The sequence below is a fragment of the Dermacentor andersoni genome, chromosome 5 (assembly GCF_023375885.2).
Source record: "Dermacentor andersoni chromosome 5, qqDerAnde1_hic_scaffold, whole genome shotgun sequence".
In the NCBI taxonomy this organism is placed as follows: Eukaryota; Metazoa; Arthropoda; class Arachnida; order Ixodida; family Ixodidae; genus Dermacentor; species Dermacentor andersoni.
In genome coordinates this window covers 61,978,625-62,003,362 of record NC_092818.1, presented here as the reverse complement: position 1 = coordinate 62,003,362, position 24,738 = coordinate 61,978,625, and the positions used below count along the sequence as shown (strand labels likewise).

General features: G+C 49.2%; 1 protein-coding gene across 2 annotated transcripts in view; it reads left to right on the top strand.

The window, feature by feature from the left end:
• LOC126530707 (irregular chiasm C-roughest protein-like) overlaps positions 1-24,738 on the top strand; it is a 385,268-nt gene that overhangs the window by 130,596 nt on the left and 229,934 nt on the right. The gene's annotated exons all lie outside the window — the stretch shown is intronic.

Sequence of the window (24,738 nt, the reverse complement as noted above, 5' to 3'; positions counted from 1 at the left end):
GATCCGAATGCAAATTACTGTTTGTGGGCAACTTTAGAACAGCAAGAGTTATAAAACATCAATAGTTTGATTCTCAGGTTTCTTTGGAATGCAATGTGGACGTAATTTACCGATCAACGATCAGATAGACCCTAGCAGGTGCTGTCAGGATCTGTGACGTCGCGATGAAGTGGTGCGCGAACTTTTATGGAGCGTCGCCACCCCTATTTCATGTTTTCGTTCTCTCTGGCTTAAATAGCCTGCCCTTTCTCAGTGAGAGTGGCCTTTATGAAATTATAGAGAGGTAATTTATCAGTGCGGCTTTACTCGCCACTCCTTTTTTAGTGTCACTTTATATAGTTCGCCAGCGAACCTAAAGTCGTCGGCGCCGACATCAGTCGAGACGAGCCGAGACGAGTCGAGGCACTCTTCCGCGGTCCTACTGCGACTTCACGCAGCGTCGCAGTAAGACCGGAGGCGACGACTCGCTTCGCCCGAGAGAAACAACCCTGACGAGTCCCACGCGCTAGCGCTATTCTCTCCCGTTGTAATGGGCGACATGGTCGGGTTCAGCGAAACGTAACAAGCCCCGTCTTCTGGCCGCCGATCTCCGCGGCGACCCTTGTTCCTCTAAACTGCTGCCACTACGCGGGCGAGCGTCTTTCCCCCGTAACGGCGAAAGAATCTCGGCTCATTTCCGCTGCTGCTCTTGCCGCCGACGCTTCCTCACATCGGCCGCTGCTTCTGGCGCCAGTTGATGCCGTTGTTGCGGTGGCCATTGAGAGCCAGGCGAGCCCTGTTTCTGGCACGCGCGTCGGGAGTGACAGGGCTTTTAATGGGACTCCCTTTGGCGCTCCTTGAGGCGAGCCGGGGCAGGGCGCTGCGACGTTGTAGCCGCGGTCCGTGGCCAGGGCCTGTCGCTGTGTTGCTGTCCTTTCGTGTTCGCGCCTTGTTTTCCTCCCGGTCGGATCTCCTTCCCTGCCTTTCTCAAAGTTCAGATTCGGTTCGCAATAGAAACGAGTAGGCCTTTCTCAAAGTTCAGATTCGGTTCGCAATAGAAACGAGTAGGAAAAAGAAGATTTAAGGTTGTGTCGCCGTCGTTGTTTTTCTTTTATTTCTTTGGTTCGAGCCTTCTGGCTACGTCGCCACAATTTTTCGAAAAGCGGAGGAAAACGAAGCCGCAGAAAAAGTAACACCGTCTGAGAAACAGTTAGAGCCGGGGCAGGAAAAAGGGGACGTTGAAGCGCTGAAAAAAAAATAGATGAAATGGGGAGAAAGGCAGAAAAGGATGCGCGGAGTGGGAATAGAGGGACTGTGTCCAACGGAAGCTTCCTGCTTCCTCCCGTCGACCGGACGAGAAGGAAGTAAACGGGAAGTGGCGAAAAGCCCGCCCTGCGTGAGTCCGCTTCCTCGGGACGTCCAAGTGGCGAGTTCGTTCGTTCGGCATGCTTGCTGCTACTTATCGGCGGAGAAGCGTTGAGAGGCTTATCGAGTGACTCGTTTCGTGGCGTAGACGACAAAAAAAAAGCACCCGAATCACTGAGGTCGTATTAGTTAGTTGACTTGGAAATATAGAAAACGGAGAAAAGAGTGCGGAACCAAACTTACCGGCCGGAATACATTGCGCGGCGATACCACAAACACTCTGACACGTAATGTCAGTCGCATATACCTGTCTCTAAAACAGCGTATATATTTTTATTTTTTTATTTTTCGAGCGTCAAGAACGCGCCTAAACTTGACGGAAATTCGAGAGAAGAAATTGTGTTATCGGGTGCTCTTGAGCCTCTCCTGGAATGCACTGAAGTGTAGTTGCGCGTCTCCAGAATTTTATCGTCGTCTAAAAGAATCCCTGATGAGCGTTGTTGAAGCCCAGTGCTTATATCAGTCGAAAGGCCGCACTGTCGCTGGAGTTTTTTTTTTATGTTTACCATTACTTATTCCAGTGCAGCGAGAGTAGACATATGTCTTTAGCTCCTTTATACTTGCCTCACCTTCTTTTTATATTATTACTATTGGACTGGAGTTGCATAACACTAGCCTGTTCTCTAAAGGGTAAGGCTACATCATCATCATGAGGAAGCTTGCGATTACATTAGTTAGGAGACGTGAAGTTTTCGAGAACACATGTGAAAAGGCGAGAGCGAGAGCTCAGCGCGACGCAGCTCGTGAAACATTGAGTGACTGACATGCACGCATAACGTCATACACCTCGCTCCGCCTCCCGCTCATTGTTTCTTTATTTCAATTTGTTTCGTTTTATGTTCCAGTAAACGTCTGAGTACAGCAAAACTGAAAGCCTTGTTCCTTCACAACTGTCACCTGCTTGAAAGGGTTCGAAATCGCCGAAGTCTCTTTAAATGTTCAGGTAGGACTCCTCGAAAGTGTCCGTTGTGCTAGCGATACGTCCAACGTTTGATTTCCTGGCCGTCAGCGCAAGGGACCGCCATAGGGAGCACACCGCATTTGCGGCACCAGCTTTGTCAATCCGCTCTGATTTTCCACGTCTTCTTAAAGCGAAGCCATTGGAGCTGCGGCTCCAGAGCCTCACTCGCGGGATGTCAACTTCCGGAAACATAACATGCGAGAGATCGCATTGTCCGTTGCCCACACGCATTCGGAACAACCAGCGTTCTGTTCCGACTGGCGAAAAAAGTCGAAGAATTCACTCGTGACAGCTCCTGGTCGCTTGTTCGGCGTAAATTTCACATATGACTTGCTCCTCCCCCTTTCTAGACAGAAACTTCACAACTTCCTTTCTTTCTTTCTTGCTTTCTTTCTTTCTTTCTTTCTTTCTTTCTTTCTTTCTTTCTTTCTTTCTTTCTTTCTTTCTTTCTTTCTTTCTTTCTTTCTCTAGAGGCAGAATACGGCGCTCCATTTTCGGGACCGTTTGTCGTAACGATTTGCGGAAGTCCCCTAAAGGGCTTCCTGCGTAAAACGTGGCGTGCGCCGAGTAAACAGGCTGCAGAGCGCGCGCGAATGGCAGCAAATCCTTCTTAGCGGGCGGAAACGTCGGCGTGCGACTTGAGACGGCGTACGTGGCTTGTGGAATAATAATAATAATAATAAAAAAGAGTACAGCGCATTCCCGGTTGCCAAGCCGTGCACCGTCGCGCACGCTATAAGGCTGCTGCGCGCGCTGCATTTGCGCGAGCAACGAACCAAACGCAGCTTTGCCGTGAAGCTCTTTACGCATTTTCCCGCTGAACGCGCCCGCATTGCGCCGAAGCGCGCCTATAGGGCGCCGCATTTTGACGGCTTCGCTCTTCCCTGTACGACGCGCGTCTGCCAGCTTCGTGTACTTTCTTGCTGCGACTGTTTGGGTTAGAGGGGGGGGGGGGGTGCCGTATCTCGCTTCGATAGACTCGTTGCGCGCGCGCTGTTCCATTTGAAGGAGAGGAGTGATGTTGCTTATTTTGCGATGCATTCTTAAACTAAACGTTCTTTTTTAAAAAACGAAAAGAACAGTGTACATAGTCTCCCTCTTACCGCGACACGATTAGAAGCTCGAAACTGAGTTTGATGTGCGCGCTCGGTCCTTTTCGTTAAGATGGCGGCCGTCATCCTCAACGCCAAGCAGTCGTCAAACCACCTCGTCGTCGTCATCAGCTGCACCACGAAGACTGAAGATAACTTTACCCAGCATTGCCTCTGGGATTTGCACTCAAAACGGACGGACGGACGGAGGGACAGACAGAGGGACGGACGGATGGACGGGCGAGTGGACAGGTGGGCGGGCGGGCGGGTGGACGGGAAAGGCAGGGAGGTTAACCAGACACACAAAAAAAGCATTTTTTTTTTTTTGCGACCCAGCATGGGGCAAGAAGGAGCAAGGTCCTTAAAAAAGATAGGAAAATGCACTATGGAAGAGTGACTGTAACAGCCGTGAATTTCACGGCTCATTTTTGTCCGTATACACTTTGAAACTGAGGCTAGGCACGAAATTTTCTAGAGTAAGTTATACTTTGGAAACAACGACCGACGTGAATTTGAAGCTGACTACGAGTACTTAAACGTAGGCTAATGCTCACTGGTAAATTATTTATGATATTAGTGATGATCGTGCCAATTGCCGTGTCTGCAGCTTCTATGAACCTTACTCAGCAAACACTGTCGCTCTGTCCGGAATCTCCTATTTTGAACAATCCGAGACCGTCGTCGCAGAAGCGCTCAGTATATCGGCGCCATATACGCACACATCGTGCGGCATGTCTGGGCTGTACCTTCACCTCAGCAATATGGTGGTCTGGGCTTCTAATCGCAATGCATAAGAGAGTTTTGAAAAGTAAAGAAAACAAAGAAGGCGTTTGCTTCATGCTGATCAATTGCGCGAGCACATTTGAGCACGCTTCGCAAAGCATTAAGGCTGCGGCGACGTCGGCTCCCGTTTCCAGTGCGCCGTATCCAAAGCTCATTTCCCCAAGACTCCGGTGCCTTGGTGTCCCCTTCATCGTGGTTCCTACTGAGTGCGTAATATGTGGGCTGAGATTAATCTCGTAATTAGAACCGGCAGCTTCCTTTCTCTTTGAGAGCGGGGATAAAAAAAAAGAAAAGAAGAGACTGGACTACTTGTAATTCACCCTGAAACAAGATTGTTTTCTCGCTCAAGCAGGGTTTCTCTAATTAGAACCAAAGAAGGGAAAAGGGCAGATTCCCGTATAAATTGGTTATTGAGCGAGAACGAATGAGAAATTCTTTTCTTTCTCTCTCTCCCCCCCCCTTTTTTTTTTTTGTAGATCTCGTCGTTTTGCCTCGAGAGTCGCCTTCGTCTCACTCCCATTTTTTTGTCCTCATCGTGGGGTAGACTTTAACGAGACAATAGCTTCCTCGCTTCGCGCATGCGTGATCACTCGCGCTCCTATTTGTTCGCGTTCTCGCGAACAGCGAGCGTGCGTTGCTGGTGAAAGTGTTCCTGCATTCCTTTTCGGAGAGAAGCCCGCTACGTTTCAATTAGCCTCTAAATCTCGCAAAGAGAAAGAAACGTTCGATAACATATAGTCCGCACCAAGTGAATGCGCGTGATTCCGTCTTTTGCTGGCAGTGTAGTTAAAAGCGCCGCTCGAATGACTATTTCCCTGACATTACACTGCAAGACTGTCGCTCGTCAGTAATTGCTTGCTTTCAGTCTCAGTAGAGCGAGAACTGACGCGATAGACGGGACACTAATTTCGCGAGTGGTGGCTCATTTATTTGCTTAATTTAATTATAATTTCATTAAGAGTCGCTTTAGTAACCTTATTCACTTTACACTTTAGTACACTTTAGTAACCCTATTCACTTTACACTTTAGTACACTTTAGTAACTTTATTCACTTTACACTTTAGTACACTTTAGTAACCCTATTCTAGTTGCGAAAGCTGACATGGAGTCACCGGAGGCGCGTTATTTCCAACACCTGCGTGTCGACCGCGCAAATACAAATATCTACCTGGATAGCTTTAATAATTGTGCCCGCCTAATTACGTTCGCGATTGCTGTTGCTCACCTGCATTTGCGCATTTCTATAGCTTTCTGGGACATAAATTATCTAGAAATACCGATGATTGCTGTTTATGTGTCTCTTGCGTGTCTCTTGCGTCTCTTGTCTCTTGCGTATTTATGAGCCCACATGCGTAAACCTCATCTTTAATTTACTTTTCTTTTCGTTTGTCATATTGCAAAGAGTCCTCAACTGTCATGCAATAAATACACTAACGAATGTACAGCATAAATGTCAAGAAGTCCAGAACGAATCAGTGAATTACGTGTGTTGAACGAAGAAAACATTATAGTCCCTTTGGCGATTTTTTTTTCCCGCGCATTCCTTGTCCGCGCGAGCTCTCGCCTGCGTTCTAACTGAGCCTCGGTAAGGCCGAATGAAAGCGCGCCAAGCGTCTCAACGGGCTCGTTTTCCCGCGTGTGACGTCAGGTGTGCAATGACGCACTCACTAGGCACACATTTAGTCAGCCAGAACCGCGGAGCCGCTGTGGAGTCAGGTAAGCGTGCTCGTCTCTCATCCCGCAAGCCCGGGTTCGATTCTCACCCAGAATGTTTTTTTAAAGGCATCAAATTACTTTGCTCGCAGGAACCTCCCTGAGGAATGTGACGTCAAACCGAGCATTTTGTGGTCTAGTTTTGCTTTTTTTCGGCATGGGCCATTTTCAGTACTCTCTTTGGATCACGTTGACGGATTTTCGCGTAAGGGGGCTTATAATGCTCTTGCACCAAAAATGGAAATGTCATGCCTCTGTTAGCGACTGAAATGACATTGCGAGTGTCCCATGTCGCCTTGAACCGTATCCACCTACGTTCTTCGTACGATGCAAGTCACAATGTCGCCATCATATTGCGTCACCTTGCCCCACTGGGCCTCTGCTGAAAGTAAGGTTGAGCTGAAACGCGCTTGCAACACAGCTGCGCACATTTTTAGATTTCCCTTCTGAAATGTCATCTTAAATGCTAAACCTTTATTTTAGCTTTGTCTTGCGACGAATACAATATAACTAGCTCAACAAAACATAATAAAGAAGAAAAAATATTATAAAGAAAGGAACAAACAAGGAAACAAAGGAAGAAATGGCAGGAATAAATAAATAAACGCGAAAAAGCCCCACCGAGTACCTCTGTTTCTCTTCAGAAATATCGATGGAGGCAGCCAGAGAGTATTCTCAGACTCGCTCCTTCCTCCGCTACGGGAAAATAAGAGTCGTAGGCGCCCTTTTTGTTGTATCTTATTTTCTTCGTCCGGGACTTACCTCCGTTACGCTATGTCCCCGTCTGAGTATGTATGATTACTGGCCGATTGCGCACGCAGACTTGTGCTACTCGCATTGCCTGAAATGGGTAGAGGGAAAAGAATAAGAACAAAAGAATGTATACGCTAAGCCGCTACATGCTTTAAATTTCTCGAGGTTGTGAAACGCATGAAGAAGGAACTGTAAGCTGACGCGGACAGCGTAGAGCTGCGTGAATTCGCTATTACTTAAAGATTACGTACTTTTTTGTTGTCATATGTGCGTCGTCAAATTGGCCCTACTTATTGAATCTCTGTTCTGAACATAACAAGAGAAAGAAGAATAGACATTTGGGCGGAAAAATGCGACTTGTTTTTCTTGGAGAACATGGCGGAGATGCTACTACGCTCGTACAGAAGTCGTAAATGGGCCACGTTTCCTTCCTTGGTTGGTAGCCTACTCTTCGAGGAATTTTTTTTTAAAGAAGAAGCGATTGCTGAGAGATTCCTAATACCTGCGCTGCCGGCCGAGCTCCCGCTTTCGATTTAAGGAGAGTCCGCACAAAATTACTCACGCTGAGTGCCTGTTTGAGTGGGAAGTGAGGGGGAAAAAATAAGAGTCGCACCTGTTTTGCCCAAAAAAATTCCGTTTTCACGACCGCGAAATCTCATGTTTTGCAAACCACATAGCAGTCGTCATTCCAAACGCTCGCCTTCTCTCTTGCTATCCGAATGTTTCGTTTTGTGAAATTTATCAACTACGTGCCCAGACATTCCGCCACACGACTTGTGTATAATAAAGTGCCAGCGAGATTCAATCAAATTTTTCTGAGTAAAGCAAATCTTTATGTTATTTTTGAGGAATAACTTAAAATCAAAGCAACTGATCGACAAAACGAGGCACTTTTTGCAGCAACTGCACTCAAATGTGTGTCAATTCACAGCACAAACGTCATCGGCGCATATATTCGTTAAGGCATACACGATCTGACTGCGAGAAATAAAGTACTGGAACTTTACTGTTTCTTATATAACGCTACGGGTTATCGCCTGTATTCAATAACAACATAAATTCCCCTCACCCTAAGCAACCCTTCTTTTCACACTGTAACTCTGGCTTTGCCGCGTAATGATATAGCTTGCGGCGAAGCCAACGTTTAGAATTCGATAGATTATTGTCTTTACGATGTTCCGTCTCACCAGCTGCATGCATCGCAGCAAAAGCAGGCCGCGTGTCAGCCAATCTGCAGCGAGAGTCCGTTTCGTGTTCCAGCGAAAAGAGGAAAGCTCGCCTATTCTCGACAACTAATCCTTGCGTCAATTGTTCATTCGGCCATCGTCGTGCGAAGGGTGATCAGAGGCTGTCACTGTATTATGGTTTTGCTTTATGGTTAGCTGCCGCAACCCATAGCTTTCGATACATTGCAGAGGCAGGCGGTGAGCCGTTTTCTCAGCAGGGAAGCAGAAATAGCTCCTCTTTCCTCTATTCAAGCGCGCTCTCTCTCTCTACCGCAACATTTAATAAAGCTGGTGATATGGAGGATAGCGAGCAATTAAGTTTAAGGTGCATTCAAGAAGCGATTACATAGACAAAGTGGATCGTACATAAAAAGAAGCTGCTGTTGACCATATATCCATGCACAAAGCAAATATATGTCAGGCTCATAGATTCGCAAGATTCGATAGCATACATACATACATACATACATACATACATACATACATGCATACATGCATACATGCATACATGCATACATACATACATACATGCATGCATGCATGCATGCATACATACATACATACATACATACATACATACATACATACATACATACATACATACATACATACATACATACATACATACATACATACATACATACATACATACATACATACTCGCATGCACACACTCGTGGCAGATCGACATACTTACCTCATAAGTAAGGAACATTTTCGTAGTTTAATTCATTTTCCAATATCTTTCCAAGCGCCACGATTTTATTCATACCTTCTGCGAGGACCGTGCTGCAGCAGACTTCTTGCTCGCGCGTCCCAGAAGTACGAGGACAGCATGCGACTCCTACGAAACGGAACGCGGAGACAGCGCTCAGCCGAAGGCGCTGTTTTGTTTCCTCGCCGACCAGGCGTCGATCGTGGTATTGGCATTATCGCCTCCGTTTTTCTTTTCGACAACTTTTCCTTTTCGCGAAGACGGCGCGCGACTGGATTTAGTGTGACGCTTCGGGGATAGTAAATGAGGTGCCGGCTTTGAAACATCGATTCTTCCGGCGGCATCTCTTTTGTTGAACCTTTATCTCGGGCAGAGGCGGTCTTCTTTAAAAAAAAAAATTCACATTAGAGAGGTCGACTACGGCGAGAAAAGAATGAGCTCCAAGTGTGGCAGAGGCGCGCAATCACGGACAAAGGCACATCTGTTCTGAATCGCAGTGGCAGTTTTCTCTTTCAGCGCTTATTCACGACGGCATTTGCCCGATGAATAGATACTGTGGATACACTTTCTTCTTGCTTCCTCTCTTTTCGCTTTTGCTTTTATTCAAGAACCGTAGACAACAGAAAACTCCCACTGAACAAAAAAGAAAAAAGAAGAAAGAAAGAAAAATATGGTGCTTTGGTTTCGCTTGCAAACTGAAACTTACTAGTATACAGTCTCCGATATGCCACGAAAAAAAGGACATGCGTCCATACAAAGAACAACGCGGTGAAATTTTTGTGCAGCCTTGTTTAATCAGCGGCGTCAAAACACAACTGCAACAGGATCGCGAAGCATCGCTTTTCCTCCGCACCCCGTTCCGGGGGGACGGGGGGGGGGGGGGGCGTTCATTTTTCACACGCTTTTGAATTCAGTCACTCGCTCACTCTTTCCATCAATAGTTCGAGACGCGAGAGCCAAGATTTCGAGCAAAGGAGCTACTGCTCTACTCTCTGCTTCTTTGTTGGGACCACTCGCGGTATCAAGCTAAACGAGAATGAAACTGGGAATGCCACATATAAAAGGAACAAGAAGATACAAGTCTTAAGGGATCGAAACGAGTGCGCCGAACGACTCAGTCAGCATCGAGCAGCACGCCACCGAAAGGGGGAAACTCCTGATGAGCTTTCTTTCGACAGCACATTTTCTCCTCTCGCGCTGAAGAAGAAGAAGAAGAAGGTAGAGATGGAGAGCGCGCGCGATACCGCTGCGCCCAGAGACAGACGCGTTTGACAGAAAGGCTCGACGACCTCTTCGCTACGCCAGCCCCGAAGGCTCGCGTTAGTGTTGTCGTTTGCGTCCACATCATCATGGCTTCCCTCCGCTGTTCCGGCACGCGTGCGTGTAGGTGCTTTATTCGTGCGGGGCGTTTCTTTGTGAAGTTAGCCGGCGTGATTAATATTGCAAATGGGAGGGGACCTGCGCGGCCGCCACGTCTTCTGACCTCCTCCCCTCCCCCCCCCCCCGCTCCTCCAGCGCTGCTGTGCAACCGTACCCACTTTCCTCCTCTCTCCAACCCCTCACCCACACTCCTTGCTTTTTTCTCGCATAACCGGCTCGCAGGTTTCTCGAGCCTCCGAGAGTCTCATTTTTTTGCGCGGGCGACACTTACCATTTGTCGCGGTGTATCTCAACGCGTCCGCGACCGCCCGCGTAATGAAGAGTCATCCCTCGGTTTTTGATCTGGTAATTTGGAAGAAGCCGCTCGCGTCTGTACTGCTTACTCCTCGGTTGTTTTATTATTGTATTACTCGTCTTTGTGCTCCCCTCTGTGCGAATCAGTTTATGCGCACCGTTTCGCCTGACGAAAGCGCTAGCTTAAGAGGTAACGTTGAAGAGTAGAACGCTGATTCGCGAGTATTTGTTTGTTGGTCACGGGACAGGGTTTCGAGGTGAACTAGTTTGATTTATCCCTTCCTCATTATCGCTTATTTTGTTTAAATTGAAGTAGAATTCGTACGCGTCAGCTGGGGACAGTATACTTGAGGCTTCGTCGGAATTGCCAAGCTACATTGAATGCTCGCAACATTGCATGTTGTTTAAAGTGAGGCACTACACTATAAAAAATGAAACAATAATGAACCGCGAGGTGCACCTGAACCGCCACCTTGAAGTCTCTCATAGCAAGTGTCTTGCTTTAAGACGTAGAAAAATCAATCAATCAATCAATCAATCAATCAATCAATCAATCAATCAATCAATCAATCAATCAATCAATCAATCAATCAATCAATCAATAAATCAATCAATCAATCAATCAATCAATCAATCAATCAATCAATAAATAAATAAATAAATAAATAAATAAATAAATAAATAAATAAATAAATAAATAAATCAAGCAATCAATCAATCAATCAATCAATCGAGGAGGATACAACACTGATCTTCAGCTGTAAGCTTCCCTGTCACTTTCTGTACTGCAAACGCCTAGAAAAGGACTCTCGACCGCGCGATATATAGACTGAGCAATCACCGCTTGTCTCAGGAAGGAGTCCTCGGACAGCGGTCCAGACTGTCCTTAGCACAGAACGCGTCGCGAGTAAGGGCGGACTGAGTGACAGACTGAGTATTCATGTACGCAACATTGCCGTTCACGTGGAGTTTCTCCTCTCCCCTCTGTTCGTTATATATTATCTCTTCTATCCTCCTATCACCTTTAATTTCCTTTAGCCACATACCTAAGCAGAATAAAAGTACCCAGCCAGTCTTTACATTGGCTAACCTCCCTTTCTTTCCATCCTCTCCTACACTGCGGCGAATTTGGGGCCCGCTAAACATTTAACCTAAGTTACCGCTTCTCCCGAACTTACACTTCTTAGTGAGGTGGGGTGGCGTCGCCAATGGTAGCTGCCATCTCGCACGCATCCGCAGCGTCGTATTAAATTGCAGCTACGCGAGCGTAAGGTTGCATTTCCAGCATTTGTTAAAAAAAAAAAAATTGTCCGCCTTTACGCCTGCCTTGTCAAAAAGGCGAAGCGCAAGCAACTCCGCCTTGTGGCAGAAGCAAAGTGCGCGCGCGGAAGCATGCGATGCCTGTCTCACCCTAGGGACGACGCGCATCTCAGGAGCGCGTGAATCGCGACGCGCATGCAAACGTCGAGCCAGCGGGGTCTCTCAGGAGCAAACGTCGAGCCAACCACGCGGTTACTCCCACCCTCAGTAAGTACGAAAAAAAAAACAACTGAAAATGGCAGCACCTCAGCTCAGGCTGCGAGGGAACGGTGCGGAATCGTTGTGTCGCCCTCTAACGAGAAGTTTGTGGAAAGAAAAGAAGAAAGTGGAAAGACGAGTGGAGCCCTGCTTTTGCAGTTCATTATACAATCAGCTCCGCCTAGCGTTCATTCTTTCTTTCTTTTGAGCGCTCTTTCTTGGCAGCGCCTGTTCCTCCCTGCACTTAGCCGACTCCACTGGAGCGTAGAAACGGCGTGATGAACACCCAGGAACGCGAGACTTGCGTCACGTGGTGACGCGAACATGAGTTAGACGCCTGAACGGATTGTTTCTCTAACGTTTGTTTTCATCTTCACATTCTCCAAGTTTGAATTCGGGTGACTGTCTCTACGCTTCTGTCACTCAGGAGATGGTAGTTTATGCTTGAAACTCGCACTTTGGCCACCGTGGACTTTTATTACTAACGACGCAACAGTTACAGAGTTGCAACGTAGATTGTTTACGCATTGCTCGCGATAAGAACACCTACGTGCGCGGGCATGTGTCTAGAGGGCCCTGAAGAGGTTGTTACCCGCTATTCGGGACTCGCATGTGAGAAGCGGTTAAAAAGTAGTTAAACCTCGCGCAGGTTTCTTTCAGCTTCTGATATACTTTGTTTGCCGAAGCACGATCCCTTTATATTATTGCGTACATTAAGCGTCGCCGCAATTTTTCAAGCCTGAAGCGTACACTTGCCCTCAGTGGCCGGATTCTAACCCCTTGTCGTGGGCTCCCGTTAACTTATTCTCACGTGAAAGGACCAGTGGGATCATGCATAAACATACAGGCTCGCTGTGTTGCAAGAAATGGGGTGAGAATGAACGCTTCGGTCCCTTAAGACTCCTTAGGTGAAGCATATATAAGCTCGACGTCAAGGTAAAAATAGAGCTTTAGTTGAAAAGAGAGGATTAGAGATTGGGCCTGGAATAATGTCCTCTAGTCAGCTCCCTGTTATGACGCGTGTAATATTCGTCGCGTGCGAATGCCGCCGCTCGCCGAGTGCATTTTTTTTTTCGCTCGAATCAGTTTTACTTTCTTTTTGACATGCGCTGTCCCCTCGAACATGATTTCCTCTGATTACTTATAAATTACTTATAAGCAATGTAACGGTTGTGCCCAATCGGGGAGTAGGCGTTGAAACTTTAGCCCGTAGTGTAAAACGTTCCTCCTCTCAACATTCCACCTTGATTCGAAAATGGGGACGGCAGCGCCGACCCTCGGGCAGAAGTGGTCACTTCGTTGAATGACATCCCACGGTGATTTTTGAGAAGCCTAGCGTCTTCACCCGACGGGCGGTGTCTGTCGTCTTTACTTCGACCTGCCTGAAGCGCTGTTCGATTAACTTCTACGATACAACGGGTGTCCCATGCTATCATGTACCAAGATTTAAAGATGTGCAAATGCCACGTAGCTGGGCAGAACCAAGGTAATGTTGTTTGCCTTCGCTTGTAGATACTCAAATTATTATTTGCATTCCGCCTAATTAGATAATTAGTCCTAATTAATTAATGAACTTCTCGAACATTATATTTAGACAAAAAGTGTCAATGACAGAATTGTAGGTCAACTCGACAACCTTCCGATACCGCTGTCTGTCGCTCAATACGTGCTGCATAAAAGTAATTTCTTTTCGAGCGTGAAAGAAGCCTGCACGCAAAGTGCCTCGAGCGACCAGTCCCACAGCCCTCGTCCTGTCTCCTAACTCTGCGTCGTCTGTTGTCTTTGCGCTGACTATTAAGTATGCACCCTTTAACCCCTTTTCTTTATCGTCGCTTTAAAGCCCTCTAATCGAATGCGCTTGTGGAGAGGCTAAAGCTGCTGAGCGTGTACCCACAACACCCCGAACGAATCGGCGATGCGAAACGTCAGGAAAGAGCGGAGCGCATTCGGCGGTCGGTCAGGCACTGAGCAAGGGAGGCGTCGCGCTTTGTCGTTCACACGTCCGCCCTTTTTTTCCTTTTGCCGTGGTTCACGTGTCCCCGCTCGTCTGCTCGGTTCCGTTTCCGGCCGCTGTGTCGTCTGCTCCGAGAAGCGGGCGCTGAGTGACACAGGCGGGTATGGGCGTGAAGGGTTGCGGCCTTGTATGATTCATGAGCCCTGGACGCAGACACCGTCAAGGGGGAGGGAGAGGGGGGAGGACGTGCCTCTGCGTGCGGCTGATTTGCCGCGCCATTCCGCGGTGATGTAGCCGTACATTTGCGCAGCACGTGGAGAATACAGAAGCCGCCTTTTTATCTTTCATTCTTCTTTTTTTTTTTTGTTCTTGGGTGTTAGGACTCGCTCGTTTTCTACGCATACGCTGACCAATGTCGATGCACTCTAATAATATCCCGAGTCGTTTAATGCTTTATTTGATTTCTGCACTGTGTCATCCTGGTGTGTATGCACAGTACACACACACTCTCTCTTTCTCTCTCTTCCTTATTCTGTTCCCCCGTTCCTTTCTCCCTCGCAGGATGGCAAACTGAGCGCCCGTAGGAGCCCACCTGCCTCCCTTTCCTATCCTTCTATCTCTTCTCTATCGCTCTTTATGTTTGCCGCTGCAAGAGATACCAAGTTCACGTACCTTTGTTTCTTTTGTTCTTTCTTTCTTTTCTCTCTCTGCTTCAGTGCAACTCGGGTCTCGAGTGATAGCTGCGGTGTCTCGTCGATCAGCAATATGTTCTGGTACACATTGCAGTAATATATATATTATATATATCACGGTTATATAAAAAGCATGTGCCGACCGGCTAATAGTGGCCGCTTCCTAGCGAGCCGCGTGCGACCTCCTATCGCACGGCCTTTCAGAAATGGTGTCACACGTACATACCGCAACTGTCGCGAAATCAACTACAGTACTTTTTTTTTTTTTCATTCAATATGCGAGATATACCGAGTTGGTAGAGCCACGCTCTCTTTCTTATATGCTGCGCCGCGCGAAACGGTGAGACAAGCCCTAAGTAATCCTGTTCCAATGAAAACGTTTTTTTCGCGCTCCTCTGTGCTTGTTGCTTTGATCGGTTCGCGTAACTTGTTTAGCGTGTTGTTTGGTTTCTCTCTCTCATCTCATCTGCTGTCGGTGATCCGCTTTAAACGAAAGCTCACCGATCCCCCTTGGCGCGTGCCCAAGAAGAGCGTCGAAGCTGGTCTCTTTCTCCTGGACACCAACTCAAGTTTGCTCTGGGCGTTCGGTGACCATCCGACGGAGAGAAGAAGCAGCAGAGGCAGAACACAGAAATCGAGAAAGAAAGAAAAAGTGTAACGAAGTGCGAAGCTGCCGAAAAGCACTCGGCGGCGACGCCGCTCAATCTCCCGAGTTGTTTACCGGCTTCCTCTGGCCTTACGCAGCTGTGTACACCTGTTCGTCTCTGCGAATATAGCCTAAGAGGATCAGGACCTCGTATATACAGGCCGGGCTTACGTTTCCCGATCCCGTTAGCACGTTTCTTAAATCGGGCCGGCCTTTTCGCACAAAAGTGCCACCACTATATGGCTTTGGGCTGGGGCGACTAACCTCGCTTGTTTCTTATACTTTGCTCTTTCGTCATAAGGAAAACAAAATAATACAAAAGTAATTCGCAGGGCAGGCTGTATTCTTGCATCTGTTCAACTATACTCGGTGGCAACTTAACACTTCAGTATATGCGCCGCCGACAACACCGCACTGCGTATGTCGTATGTGTCTTCTCGTTCGGAAATAATGGTTTCTGAGGGATGCTGCGCTATTGAAACAAGCACGCCTACGGCCGTGACGTCACGGAAATTGAGGAGTTTTGATTGGCTGCCGCGTCTATGCAGATGTCTGTTGCATTGGACAGCCTTGTATCGGCCTCTGCGTTTTCAGGGTCTCACCAACTATCGAGTGAACTTTATCCAGGATTTAGGTTCACGGGATAACAGTTCGTTGGCACTTCAAACCTGGGCTCGAATTGACAAAGCTTTCTTGTTGTTGTTCGTGAGAACGCATGAATAAAGCATTCCCTTGTGGGGAAACCTAGTTGGGTTATCCAACGTAATTCGACACCCCTGTCAGACGTGGAACGTTAGACCGCGATTGCAAACAGTGAGCGTTGGAAATCCGCAGCCCCTTTGATGGCATCGGGACGAGCCTCTGCCGCGGCCAGAATTCCGGGGATAATTCGGGAGTTGATGTTCAACAAAAACAGTGCGACGGGGTGCAAATAACACGTCTGCCGAAGATTTCTTTATACGTAGAGGTCAACTTCAGCAAAAAAAATAAAAAATAGAGAGAGAGAGAGAGAGAAGGGGTTATGTTGTAAACTGCTTCATGTTAATTGCGCGCGTTAATTAGGCAAAAATATTGGTACGTCCGATGAAGCCGTTGACACTAGTGTAACTTAAGCTGCTCTTCTTGTACCCTGCACAGAGCCAACGACACTAGGTTGAGTGGCGTTTTGGAGTCGTTGAGTAGGGCGGCCGTTGTTTGAGTGGTCTTTGACACTGCAGATGTGACTTGACTCTATCTAAGCTGCTACGTGATGTGGACACGTTTGTGAAGTGTTGACAACGTGGACTGCCTCTCCAACAAGGGGCCTTTGTCCTCTTGCGCGCCCGCCTTTAGTGGTTTAATTGGCAGCAAATGGTTCACTAGACAGGGGCACCAGAAACTTACTCACTCGAACACAATCTCACTGCCGTTACTGAGTCGCCTCTTCCATGGAAGCAAGTTATGCTATCTACGCTTGCAAAGCGTTTCGTATATAACCTGATTGTATTGTATTGTATTGTATTGTATTGTATTTAACCGGTGCCTGATTTGCTCATCTAGAAGTTTCGTGGGGACCCGAAACTTGGCGACGTTTTCTTCCGAGGCTGAGCTCTTTCACTTTGCCTTCCCTTTTCACCCTTTCCCTTCCCCGGTTTTTGTTTCTTTATTATTAATATTCACCTAGCTCTCGCGTGCTTATTATTTCTTTCCATTCACTTAAATTCTCCTGCGCTGCGGCACAGGTTTGTAACGGAGCGAGGTGATTTATTAGTCTAAGCTCTCCTCAGACCGTCTTGCGCTCTCTCCCCATCCTTCCCTCGATCCCTTTTCTGCCCGGTGCACGCGCCATAGTGCTCGCAGCGACGGAGCAGCAGTCCGTAAAAAACCAAAACTGGCAGAAAGCACTTTCCGCGTAATCTTTTTTCCGCAATCCGCTTCCCTTCCCTTCGACCACACACACTTTCCCGCGCCTTCCCGCACGGCGTCCCTTCTCAGGGAGGAAGATTCATTCTGGGGAGCGGTAACAGAGCCGCCTGACTGGCCTCATCCTTTAAAATCCTTCCGAGGAGGCGAGGTGAGCAAGGCGCCGAGACAAGAGAGAGGCAGGTGTGCGAACGTCGAGGTGGGATGGGGGGGGGGGTGGCGGACAGGGGAGGGGCTGCCGACCGGCACTGCAGAGATGCACGTGCTGCGACTGGTGGAAGAGGGAAGAAGGTTCCGGGATTTAGAAGTTCACATTTCGTCAATCCCCTCGGCCCATCCCGTTATCCCGTATAGCCTGCCTCCAGCGCCTCTCTCGTATCCATCTTCTCTTTGTTGCCTTCCCGCGACTGTCTTCGGTGCAGTTTAGGTTTATTTTCTGACATCTTATTTCTCATATCACTCTTCTGGTAAGCGCAGGCAGTCTCTTTTGTTCTATATCGTCCCTCTTGATTTTTTTTATCTGTCCTAGCGATTCCTTTGCTGGCTCGCCTGCGTGCCTTTCGTATGCTGTGTCGTTTTTTTTTTTTTTTTTTTTTTGCTAGGGCTTCACAGTCACTTTACTTCTCTGTGTTCAACGGTGACGTTCGAATTGTGTACGCTCGTCTTGTGTACACGCGGTACACAGACACCAGCGTGCGTTGTCTTCGTTTCTACCATTTACAGCCTTTCCACACACACACACACAAACACACACACACACACACACACACAAACACACACACACACACACACACACACACACGCTCTCCCCCCCCCCCCCCCCCCGTATACACACCTTTAGCGTATACTCTCCATTTAATTTATTTTTTATTTCCTCTCTATTTTGTCTGGCACCTTCCACCCACTTGCAATTTTTGTCAAGGAAGGAGCAGTTTCTTGTTTCTTTTTAACTGAATCCGCTACCTCTTTCTGCCAGCGCCAGTATCACCTTGTCAGTGTTGCTTTTTCGAAGCCGTAACGATTTCAACGTTTCCTTTCTCATCGTTATATTTATGTGCTTCCCTCTCTCGATACACCTCTCACTCGCTTTCAAGCTAGGAGGCGTTGGGCGCAGCCGGCGTTATAATGTTTTGCAAGCACGGCTGCGACTCTGTTTCGGGTCTCCTCCATTACAGAAAAAAAAAATAATAACGTTGAGAGAAGAGAACGACGCGCCTGAGGAAGCGGGTGCGCTATAAGACTTGGTAGAACAAACAAACGGAAATGACGAAGGGTCGAAGTGCCCCCAGCGACGTATATAAAAAAAATATAAATACATATATAAATTGTCCAAGAGGCGAGCGATACACCGCGCGTCCCGGCGTTTCCTTTCGGGAGCCAGGCCGGTGGCGGCCCCGAAGACGTCCGGGCCTCGTCCGCTGCCGGGCACGAATCTTCCGCGCTGCTTTGGCATTCGTCTTTGGGACCGAGCTATACGTACCGGCGTTTCTCTTTGTGGATCCGTGTCGCGGAGTTTATATCCGGCCTTCGCTTTATTTACTCTTTTTTTTATTTTTGTCCTCCTTGAGCAGTCATCTGATTCTGCGTGCAATGGCGTGGAAACGCCCCGGGAAAACTGACAGAAAGGGGACCACGGGGTTCCTCGAGCATGAATAAGCGAAAACATAAGGGAAGTAGCACGCGTAGGACAAAAAGGAGACATGTAAATAATAATAAAATGATAGAGAAGAAGGACGACAATATGAATGGAACCCAGAGTGAGCAGATAGCGGCGCCCAATATATACTGTAAAATCTCGTAGCGAAAGGTGAGAGCCCGGGCGCCAGGGCCCCGTGGACGATGAGGCCCCGGAGGAAGGACCGAATCATCTCTCCCTGCCACCCAATACGCTCTTCCCTTTTCCCGCTTTCTCCTCTCTCGAATTCGGTCCCGCCTTCCCCCCTTTGACTTCTTCGCCGCTGGACCAGGTCGTAACGGCTTCGGTGGTGCCAGTGCCAAGCGGGAATAAATAAATGAGGCAAGAATAACTACCTGAAAGACAAAATATTTTCCGAAGAGAGAAAGAAGACCCTTCCCCCCACCTCTCTTCTCCTGTCCTCCACTGTCTGCTATGTTTCGGCCATCCCCTTTAGCGACAGCTCGCTCGGGGCGTTTTGTTTTCTCCCTCCTGCCACTTTTGAGTTTTCGAAGCGGCCTCTGGCGGCGGCGCGACCCGGTTCTCGTCGCTGTCCCGTGATGGATGCTCCTGGAATCTCGCGACGGCGTGGACGGGGCCGTGATGCATTTGCGGGGATTGGGCCGCCACTTCGGGAGCTCTTTGGCCGGAAGCCAATCTCGGCTGCTGCTGCTGCCGCCGCCGTCGCTCCAGCGTTGCCGACGTCGCGTGGGAAAAGAGAGCGAGACAAGTTCGGGGAGAAGGGGAAAAGAAAAAGCCTTTTACTTTTTTCTCTCTCTCCTCTTCACTCCCCGCCCTCCCGTTTCTCTCGGGCGTCTTCGCTCGTCTCCTAGGCAGCAACGGCGTCAAGGTTTTCGCCTTCTCGCCTTAACTGCGCGTTTTTCCTTTTTTTTTGTTCTTTCAATTCGTTGTGTTTCGTTTTAGGGGCGCGCATTTTGACTGTCACCAGGCTTCTGTTGTTTTGGGCGCTGATCCTCGGCTAGCGTGCTCCGTCGTCCGGGCGCGCTCGCGGGATCGACGGCGGCGACAACGCCCGCAAACGTGCAGCGCCCGCCGCCCATCGTTCGGCTCTTATCTCGCCAACGAACCCTGCCTCGGGCTTGCATATAGATGCGGCGCTCGCGCGGATGGCATTCGTGCTCGGAAAGAGGCGCGAGTATTTCGGCCGCGGCTTCCGTCCCAGTTTTGCTAAAGCGCACCTTATTCGGCTGCGCACCTCGCCAGAAGTGATGGGGCACAAGAGACGAGCTCCTTGTCTTTGCCGCGTACGTGACTGACTCTTGAGTGACTTTCCTGTTTAGGGTTCAAAGGCGAAAAGCGTGCTGGAGGCAAGGAAAGGGGAGAGGGAGGTCGCACCACGTGACGGGCGTAATGATGTTGAATGAAGACCGGGAGAAACACGGAAAGTTGACGAGCAGTTCACGAGGAACTAAAAGTGAAGAAACTAACTGGCCGGTTGTCTTCGCCTAATTTCGCCTACTACTTGGCGCCTGCGGTTGATAGGATGTTCCACATCCGCCGCCGCCGCTGCTGTGAGTCGTGGTGGCTAACATTCCCAGGACACACTATAAAAGCACGATATGGGCGCACTTTTGAAGAATGAAATCAGTATTTTTTCGTCACTGATTACGGAGAGACCATCATTTTTTATCAATACACGGTCTACCTCGAGTCACATGAAGCACTTTCTCCCGTGCAGTTGAAGATATGTTCAAAGACTGAAGGTGAAAAGCGCATGGCAGCACGGGGAATGAAGGACGAAGATGAAGTAGCGAGCGAGGGTTTTGCAAATAAGCCCTCTCGAAATTTTGTTATGCTACATTAGCACAAGGTCTCCTATCTGACTGATTTCTTCCTTTGTCTCTTTCTTGCCGTTTGTCCTTTTTTATGTGCGCTTTTATTTACGTCTAGTGTGACCAATCAGGCTTGTGGGTATCCCCCCCCCGTGATGTGTTGAGGCCACAGCAACAAGAACCAGCCGTTTCGTATGGACGGCCAACTCTCCTTTCTCATTACAAAAGATTTGTTCAACTCACGTTGACGTCAGAGCCTAAACGAGGACTCTCGTACAATGTGGCCAACATACACTCTAAGAAGAGATTACACCCTTTGGCGTGCCCCTTCTGCCACACATCAATAATTGTCATCTGCCTTGATGCGTTTCCTTTCGTTATCGCTGCGAGCTCGGAACTTTCCGCTAACGAACGGCACGCGCGTTATCAGAAGGGGCACTCCAAAGGGTGTAAACTGTTCTATGCTGATAACGCGCGTGCCGTTCTTTACTGGAAAGTTCCGGGCTCGCAGCGATAAAGAAAGGAAACGCATCAAGGCAGATGACGATTATTGTTGTGTGGCAGAAGGGGCACGCCAAAGAGTGTAATCTCTTCTTAGAGTGTAGTCGAGTCCGAGACGATTTTCCCCTTTGATGCGGCTTGCCACTTGGCCTTGTTTGTCACTCACTGTTCTCAGGCCCAGCTAGGCCTATCGATTTCACGTTTCACAACGTCAAGCGCTATCAAGTCTGAGCGGGCGCCTTTCGGAGTCATCGTTACGCGCTCGCATGACTCTTTCAGCTGTCATCAGGCGCATTTCTGCGGCGTCTTCTTTTTTGTCTATTTCCATCACCCCCCCCCCCCCCCCCCATATCCGTCCCTGCATGACGCTCCTGCCAGCGAGGCACGGGTTCAGCGAGTGTAATGATCGCAGAAACTGCGGGGACGCACGCGACGTTTACACGTGTTCGGCTGTCGCTCCGGGCTCGAGTACGACAGCACACACGCACACGCTGGCGTTAAACGTCAGTGGCGTCCCAGTTTTCCGTTCGTTCCCACAAGAAATCACAAGGGCGAGAAGGAGACAGCGAAAAAAAAAAGAAAAACCGAAACTCGAGCATACGCTAAAGCCGAGAGAGAAAGACAGCGGTGGGACTAAAGACTAAAACTAAATTGGCATAAACATTGGAAAAGAACAAGCCTCGCAGAGCGGAACGATATGGAAAAAGAAACACAGACGGCAGCAGCAGCAGCAGCAACTTCGCAGGCGGCCCCCCCCCCCCCCCCCGTGTAGTTGTGGTACTACGCATAGTACGTGGGGTCAAAAACGGAGGGACCGCCAGCGTGCGCTTGATGAATGCGCACCATTAATCTTGCTCGGCTCGCCCTCCCCCGCGCCTTCTGTTTTCTCCCTCTTCCCTCCCACATCGCGAAAGTCTGCGTTTTTTTTTTTGTATTCCCGGCGGCTGGGCCGGCGAGCCGGCCGCCATTAATCGGCCCGTAATTATGGCCGAACGCCTTGGCGGGTCCGCCGCAAGCGCGCTGGCGCGCGAGCCCGACCGAAACCCGACGTGTTGTTTTGCGGAGTCGTGGCCCCGGGGTTAGCGTGCCAGCTCGGCCTTGCTTTCACTTGGCGCGCCAGTCTGTTTTGCGCCTGGCGCGCTTATGATCGTGTCTACATGCGCACCCAGCTCTTTCTCCTGGCAACCGTTTACTCTTGCCCTCTTTTTTTTTTGTCGTTCTCTTTTTGTTCTTTTACGACGTGTGCAACGAGGTTAGAAGAGGGACTGGATGCTGAAGAAGCGGGGTCGGTCGATGCGGTGGAAGCGTGGTTCTCTTGTTTCGGGCCGGTTCATCAAACGTTGTTGTTTTCGTTCGCGGAGGATGACGAAAAGGAGGGGGCGGGGTTGAGGGTTCGGGAGTCAACAAATGACCCACGAACGTCTGCGGGCGCGCGCGGGTTTCGGTCTCCGGCGCTTCCGGAATGAAGCTGCTCTCTTTTGCGATGCGCCAGGAAGCGCGGTTCCTCCCCCCCCCTCCCCCACCCTACCTTTTCTTCTTTTTTAGGCGTCGGGCGCGTTTCCTACCTCCTCCATTTCCTCCTGCTTTTTCCCTTTCCCAACTTCCTCGCGTCCGCATCCCCCTTCCCCCTCCTTGCGTCCCCTCTTTCGCCGTTACGAGATTAGCGAAGCCGCTGAAAGTTGTAGTCCTACGCAGTGCCGCGTGCCGGACGGGGGCAGGAAGATGGGGAAGCAGAGTGACGAGGAGGAGTAGGCGACGCTGAGGCGAGGAAGACGCTGTCGCGTGCCCGTGCAGTGGTCGACGACGGCTTGCATTTCGACGAAACGGTGACGTCGTCCGTTCCCTCACTCGCTCACTCGCCCAATTCGCGGAGCCCGGCGCCGTTGCTTTAACTGGCGAGCGGAACGGCATGTCTTGTGAAGGCCACGCGCGTGCGGTGCGCGTTCTGCGGCGCCGAAGCATGAAGGGGAGTGAGTGATTGAGAGAGAAGGTGCGTGTGCGTGTGCGTGTGTGTGTGTGTGTGTGTGTGTGTGTGTGTGTGTGGAGGGTGTTTAGTGCGAAGTTCCTCGCGCTCTTATTGTGTAGTCGGCCGCCGTCGCAGGCGAAGGGGGCATTATCTAATTCAACGCGTTTTTCCCCGAGTTGCGACTACGCTGGCACCACCAGCCACCCCGCGCTTCGGTCTGTTGGCAACCCTGGCGGGATGTTGCCGATTGGCGCCGCGCGCGGCGCCTTTCAAAAGAGCGTGCGCCCCCGCCCGCATGGGGTGCTCGTTATCGCCGGTCTGTGACTTTGTCTAAATTGCCCGCAAGGTCCGCGGAATGAGATAGGGGAAGGGGGGGGGGGATACAAAAAATTTGCTGCCCTTGAGATGAGGAGAGTTCCGTGAAGTCTACTGCTTCGAGCTGCGCGCGCGCTCAGTTGACGCCATATATTGCAACTGCGGTTGCAAATGAGGCCCGTTTCACTTCGGAAAGCGATGGTTAGGCAGAATAAGTTTTCGGTAGATTATGTCTGTAGTCTGTCTGCTTTGTAACTCCTGACGGTGCTGTTTATACGAGATAAGCAAACGCTGGGCCGTACCGGAGATGAGAGGACAAAAGTCGTTGCATGGTGTTCTACTGCCGGTACCATATGCGTCAAAACCCTTAACGTGCTGTAAGCATCTGTGAATCTGAAAACTAACGCGTCTTTCTAATTATTCTGTTTAAGGCTGTTTGTTTTTCAGGCGCCATGCGCTTGTTCCACGAGGTTAGGAAGAGGAGACAGGCTTTTTAAAGCAGCTGATAAGGCTGTACACTGCGCCAAGGCTGCCTCGTGAGCAATCATTTAGGTCCCATAATAAATAATCATCGTGTCGTCATGGTGCCACTAAAATAATGTAGAGTTCGAGCATGTTCGTGTCAGGATGCCCGAGGCACCGTTAAACCATCAAACATAGCGTGTCCGCCACAAATTACACGAGGTAACTCTGGGGCGGCGATCGCTCAGCGTATTGACGGTCAGTACAAGGATTTGTTTAGTCTTGCAGCAGGTTTCTTCTAACGTTCTCGTAGCGTTATTTGCTGCGCTTTATTTTTCCATTTTCCCGAGCACTAATGCATGCTTTCCTAAACACGGTAGGGCAAATAATCTATCTGCACATGCGTATTGATAATTAAACCTTGTAATTATAACGAAATATGTTGTCGAAAGTGATCAACTTGCAAAGTCACGGTGTCGTTTAAAATTTATGCAGCACCCATGATTCCCATGCTGGCTGAACCATCTTATTTGTAGCTCCAATAGACATCAGCGCCAGGGCTCCCTGTAGTGGTTTTTGTAGGGAATTCTATGCCAGCAACCATGGCCTCCGGTACGGCGCGCAGTGCGCGGGATCTCGGAGGCCATGCTGGCAACGACGCGGTCGAACGGAAGTGGAAGATGCAGCGCAGTGAAGCATTTTTCTAGGGAGCCCCACCTGCAGCATCTCGCCACTGGAATTCAGAATCGTGGTGTCATTGTCAGCCGAGACGACTTATGTGGCCACCACTGAGAAAGTTTACACTCTTCAGTGTAACCCGGAGTGGTTTGCCCAGCATGCCAACTTTACAGGTGAATGCGATGATAAATAACGTGATGCACAGAGGACATACAACACTTAAAACGTACTTAGTGCCACACAGGATTAAAGTACCTGCTTAAGAGCGATTTCGTGCATAAAAGTTGATGGCACCTTCCTTTCACCGGTGGGTGA